The sequence below is a fragment of the Sceloporus occidentalis genome, unplaced genomic scaffold, assembly GCF_023333645.1.
Source record: "Sceloporus occidentalis isolate IW3139 unplaced genomic scaffold, rSceOcc1.0.p SCAF_2, whole genome shotgun sequence".
Lineage (NCBI taxonomy): Eukaryota > Metazoa > Chordata > Lepidosauria > Squamata > Phrynosomatidae > Sceloporus > Sceloporus occidentalis.
The window spans coordinates 262,556,688-262,563,138 of record NW_028316982.1 but is presented as its reverse complement, the minus strand read 5'-3'; the positions used below and the strand labels follow the sequence as shown (position 1 = coordinate 262,563,138).

At 43.3% G+C, this 6,451-nt stretch overlaps 1 protein-coding gene across 2 annotated transcripts in view; it reads right to left on the bottom strand.

The window, feature by feature from the left end:
- The window catches only part of ME3 (malic enzyme 3), a 142,963-nt gene that overhangs the window by 110,427 nt on the left and 26,085 nt on the right, over nt 1-6,451 (bottom strand). The gene's annotated exons all lie outside the window — the stretch shown is intronic.

Sequence of the window (6,451 nt, the reverse complement as noted above, 5' to 3'; positions counted from 1 at the left end):
GCCTCCTCCTCTTCTCCCCATGGCTGTCAGGCAACCACGAGGAGAAGGGGACGGGACTACAAGCCCCAGAGGCCTTTGCGGCTGGAAGTCATAGAATCATGGAGTTGGAAGAGACCGCACAGGCCATCCAGTCCAACCCCCTGCCATGCAGGAAATCCAAATCAAAGCATCCCCAGCAGATGGCCATCCAGCCTCTGCTTAAAGACCTCCAAGGAAGGAGAGGTTCCACTGTCGAACAGCCCTTACTGTCAGGAAGTTCCTCCTAATGTTCAGGTGGAATCTCTTTTCCTGCAGCTTGCATCCATTGTTCCGGGTCCTGTTCTCTGGAGCAGCAGAAAAAAAGCTTGCTCCCTCTTCAATATGACATCCTTTCAAATATTTAAACAGGGCTATCATATCACCTCTTAACCTTCTTTTCTCCAGGCTAAACATCCCCAGGTCCCTGAGTCGTTCCTCATAGGGCATGGTTTCTAGACCCTTCACCATTTTAGTCACCCTCCTTTGGACACGCTCCAGTTTCTCAATGTCCTTTTTGAATTGTGGTGCCCAGAACTGGACACAATATTCCAGGTGGGGCCTGACCAGAGCAGAATACAATGGCACAATTACTTCTCTTGATCTAGACACTATATTTTTATTGATGCAGCCTAAAATTGCATTGGCCTTTTTAGCTGCCACATCACACTTTTGAGTCATGTTCAACTTGTGGTCTACTTGGACTCCCAGATCCCTTTCACATGTACTTTCATTCAGACAGGTGTCCCCCATCCTATATCTGTGCATTTCATTTTTCTGCCCTAAGTGCAGTACCTTACATTTCTCTGTATTGAAGTTCATTTTGTTAGCTTTGGCCCAGCTTTCTAGTCTATTCAGGTCATTTTGAATCTTGATCCTGTCCTCTGGGGTATTAGCTATTCCCCCTAATTTGGTGTCATCTGCAAATTTGATAAGTATGCTCCCAATTCTGTCATCTAGGTCATTGATAAAGATGTTGAATAGCACTGGGCCCAGGACAGAGCCCTGTGGGACCCCACTGGTCACTTCTCTCCAGGATGAAAAGGAGCCATTGTTGAGCACCCTTTGGGTTCGGCTGGTCAACCAGTTACAAATCCATGTAACAGTTACTTTGTCTAGCCCACATTTTACAAGCTTGTTTGCAAGAATGTCATGGGAAACCTTGTCAAAGGCCTTACTGAAATCAAGATATACTATATCCACAGAAATACTGCGCTTCTCCCCAGGTGGCCTCCCTAATTGGTTGGGAGGCTGGGAAGGGGCGGGACTTCTGGCCACAAAGCCTGCTGGGGCTTGTATGCAGCCGAAAATCCCGCTCCTTCCTGGCCTCCCAACCTATCAGGGGGGCCACGGGTGGGAATTTCATCCCCAATGGGGGTCATGGCCCAACAAAGGTTGGGAACCGCTGAGATAGAGCCTCCTTGTTATCAATCAAATCCACTTCTGCTGTCATGTAGCCATTCACCAAAGGCATGGATGCTTCCCCCCTCCTTTTTCTTTAAAAAAAAATTCTATCGAAAATGCTCGCATATTCTGTCATTTTTACAGATTATGTGAATGCTACATGCTCCAGGGAGGGAACCTCTCAGCTCCTTCTCTAGGTCCCCGGCTCCTACCTGCCCTTGGAGGTCTCTCCGGCGGGGAGCCTGGGCAAACCAGTCCTGGGCCCTCCTCCTCCTCCCCCCTCTGGCTCAGGGAATATGATGTGGCCAGAGAGTGTGCCTTGAACTGGCACGGTGCGGCGCAATGGCACTCCGTTTCCCTCTCCTCCTCCCCCTCCTGCTTCCCCTGTCATCTGTCTCGCTCGATCCAGCCATGGCAGAGGGGAAGGGGACTCCCAAGGTCCCCAAAAGATCTCTGCCATGGCTGGATCGAGCAAGGTGAGGGTAAGGGAAGACAGCCGGCAAGGGAAACAGGAGGAGGACGAGGAGGAGGAGAGGGAAACAGTGACGGTTCAATGCACACTCTCTGGCCAAGTCAAGCTCTCTGCCTAGAGGACTGAGGGGTTCCCTCCCTGGAGCATGTAGCAGTCACATAATCTGCCAAAATGACAGAATATGTGAACATTCCTGCTAGATTTTTTTAAAAAAAGGAGCAGGGAAACCATCCATGCCTGGAGCATGTAACATTTGCATAATCTGTCAAATTACCCCCCCCCAAGAAAGCTGTGTGAGAGGGGAGGCATGTTCCACCCACTGCCCACCCTCTGATCATTAGCCCTCCCCCCGAACATGACCCGATCACGATTGGGGCCAAGTTCACATTCACTTGCACCAGGTTTTTAGAAAAGAAATGGTTAATATCCCGCTCTCAGAAAACCCACGCTGAGGGGGATTTAACCTGGATCTGGTGTGCAAAACCCTGATCTGGGTGTGCAAAACTGGCACCAGTGGGAACTTTCCACTTTTAAATTGGGTTGCAATTCATTGCACAAGTTAGTCTGAATGGCCCCATAGCCTGACAAAATACCCCCAAACAAAAACAACCTCGCCAGAAGTAGCTGGACTACATTCCCCATCAGGCCCAGTTTGCATTGTTAATGATGAGTACTCTTGAGAGTAGAGGTTTCAGACATTTGGAAGGACCGTGCTTGTGAAAGTTTCCAGGCCCACTTACCTGAACATGCATTTTGACTTATTTCTGAGAACACAATTATAAAATTGTCTTGGGGGTTAGTCACACTTGTGTTTTTTTGCACTGAGAGATTTGCATCTATAAATTGATTCAAAATCGATTCACCATTCCCACTATGTTTTAAGCCAGCAAATCTCCTCGTGGCATTTAAATCTGATTTGAAGTTCTCACTCGTCACTGTTCCGGATCAAAATAGAGGTACCTCAATTTCCTGAATGGTGGCTGCGTGATCCAAATCTATCTGATAGTGCATTCATGCTATCGGAGATGTGGATTGCTGAGGTTCATAAAAAAAGAACTGCTAAGGGATCTGGTGTCAAATGCACCGGTTTAAATGGGGTTTTTTGGTGCCAGTGTGAATGAACCTGAAACAACTCAGTTTCCACACCAGGTTATTTTTGTAGTGTGAATGATCCCTTAATAGGTTCCGAGCTAGATGTTCTGAGTATTTGGGTTCACTGTGCATAATTTTTTAAAATATAAAAACAAAATTTTCCAAAATAATAACATATAAATGATAAAAACAACATAAATTTATATATAAACAACATAAATTTACAAATTCATTAGCATCTATCAAATATAAACATAAATTCTACAACAGTAAAAAAGAAAAGAAAAACAAAACAAAACATAACAAAACAGCACATCTAGTAACCGAACAAATATAAAAAATACTACTTCCCACTAGTTTCTCTTGATTTCTGGGATTTGATATTCTTATTTTATTAACTTCTGGACAAACATAGATTCCATCATGATATCATAGTATATCAAAAATAAAATGTTTCTAGTGATGTTCTAATAGAAAATATTGCTGTACTTTTATTTTATAAGCCTTTATGTTTTCAAAACTTTATCACTGTGCATGATGTTTCAATAGATCCTTCAAGATATAAAATTCTGGGGATAGCAGTGGTTTGATATGCAAAAACAGGTTTTATAAAATCTGTCTACAAAGAAAATCCCAAGGGCTTCTTTGCACAAGGAATAGTTTAGGTGGTCCTCTTACACACACCCATGACCGATCTTTTAAAAATCCCAAAAATGAACGAGATGATGTGGCAAAAAGTCACTTGAGTGTGAACTCAAGAAATCCAAGCCCTTAAATAATGAGTTTAGGCAATTCTGTTGCAAAAGAATATTACTCATTCCACAATTCAGCATTATATCAAAACAGCTGCCTAATAATAGATCTGGCTGCAATTGCCTGGAAGGATCAAATCCAAGGTTACGCCTAATGTCTAGAGTCTAATGAATTCTAGTGTCCAGTAATGTCAGAGACCTACAATGCAATCTACAGATGGCTACTCAGAAGCTATCCTTGCTGAATTCAGTGAGACTTAATTCCCATGCAAGTACACATCGAATTACAATGTAAGGCTGTAATCTTCTGTTGTTATTGTTGTTGTTGTGTATCTTCAAGTCTTTTCCAACTCAAGCTGACCCTAAGGAGACCCCATCATGGGTTTTCTTGGCAAGATTTGTTCAGAGGGGATTTACCTTTGTCTACCCCTCAGGCTGAGAGAGTGGACCATTGTCCAAAGCCACCCAGTGGGTTTCCATGACCAAGCTGACATTCGAACCTTGTTAATCTGTGAATTGGAAATCACTCCTCCCAACCTAGGGTCACACAATATATATATATGTACACCCCACTCACTTCTATGCCAGCATTCTCTGAAGATGCCAGCCACAGATGCTGGTGAAACACCAGGAAGAAACTCTTCTAAAACATGGCCACACAGCCCAAAAAACCCACAAAAAACTATGGATGCGGGCCATGAAAGCCTTCGACTTCCCTTTCCAAGAAAACCACATGATAGCCTTAGGGTCACCATAAGTTGGAAATAACCTGCAGGCAAAAAAACAACAAAAACAACAACAAGCAACAAGCTACAAATCCAAAGGATCCAGTCATGATAGTTAAAGAGGAACCACAGTACTATATGTGAAAGAGCTTCTGATCATAACCTAGCACTCTGGTCACTATACTACATTGTATTTTTGTTGTTGTGTACCTTCAAGTCATTTCAAGGGTTTTCTGGGATTGAGAGTGTGTAACTCGCCCTAGGTCACCCGGTGGGTTTCCATGGCTAAGCGAGGTATTGAACCCAGGTCTCCAGAGTCCTAATCCAATGCTCAAACCACTATGCAACACAGTCTTTCTGTTGTTGTTGTGTGCCTTTTAAGTTGTTTCCAACTTATGGCAATCCTAAAGCAAACCTATCAACCTATCATGGGGCATTCTTGGCAAGATTTGTTCAGAGGTTTGCCACTGCCTTCCCCTGAGTGTGAGAGCATGTGACATGCTCAAGTTCACACAGTCCTTTGGCAAATACATACACACCACTTTTGGGGTAGCCTACAAATGATTAGGTGTAGGAATATGCGGCCCTTCCACACTACACAATGACAACACATTGATTCCACTTTAACTGCCTTGGTTCCATCCTATGGAATTTTGGGATTTGCAGTATAAGGAGGAGTGTTTAGAACAGACTATAAATCCCCTAATTCTACCAGATGCATCTAAAGTGGCAGTTAAAGCAGAGTCATAGTGCTATCATTGTGTACTGTGGAAGGGTAGTGGTAAAGTCCGAAACAGCCAAATAGTGCTAGAAATTTATGATAAATCTCTGTACTACGAAAAACAGCTGTAACTGCAATGCATTCAACAGTAATTTTTTAAAGTGTGCATCTGGATTTGGGGGGGGGGGGAGTATCAGATAATACAACAGCAAAGAACAGGATGTTCTTAAATGTATTCTTCCTATTTATGAGATGCTGCAGGGGAAAAATATGACACCAAACAAAGAGAGCAGCAAAGGAAGGAGATGGTGGAGAAGCGTCATCTCAGTTAAGGAAGCATGAAAATCAGAATAACAGTGTCTTCCATAAATTCCATAGCCTCGCTCCACAAATAGCTCCAAGGAAAGAATGTTGTTTATTTTAGCATTTGAGTTACTTGCCATTTCTCTCAAAACAAGATGTTAATCTCAAGAGTCAAAAAAGGATAAAAGCTGTTGAGGACTGATGCACAATATTAGCAAGAGTGTGAACACAGTTTATAATATATCGTCGGCCCTCATATCCTTGGATTCTTTATCCACGGATTTAATTATCTACAGTTTGAAAATATTCGGAAAAATATATTATTATTATTATTATTATTATTATTATTATTATTATTAACCTTTATTTATGAAGCGCTGTAAATTTACACAGCACTGTACATGCAATCTTTTTAGTTAGATGGATCCCTGCCCTCGGGCTTACAATCTAAAAAGACATGACACAGAAGGAGAAGGGAGTGGTGGAGGGAAAGGGTAAGAGGTCCAGCAGTTCCTCTCTACCTCCAAGGCCTGGACCAAGGCAGATGGACTGGAGGGAGGGCTTGGCTTCATAATGGATGGTTAATAATTTTCCAGGGAAAATACATACTCTCAAGTAGGATAATGCATATACAGTACATAGCAATACAGGAAATGGTTTGATAAACAGGCACCAAAAGAACATCAAATAGTAAGCGACAATTATGCAATGCCTGGGAAGGCTTCTCTGAACAAGATGGTTTTCAACTCCGTTTTGAAGCTGGTTAAAGAAGTGATGGCTCTTGCTTGCGGGGGAAGAAGGTTCCAGGAGTGAGGGGCAGCAAGTGAAAAGGGGCGAATCTGGGATGGGGCAGAGGAAATCCTGGGCTGGGACAGCACACCTTGACTACCAGAACGGAGGGCCCTGGTGGGAAGGTGAGGAGAAAGAAGGTCTGATAAGTAAGGAGGGGCCAGTCCATGGAGGGCTT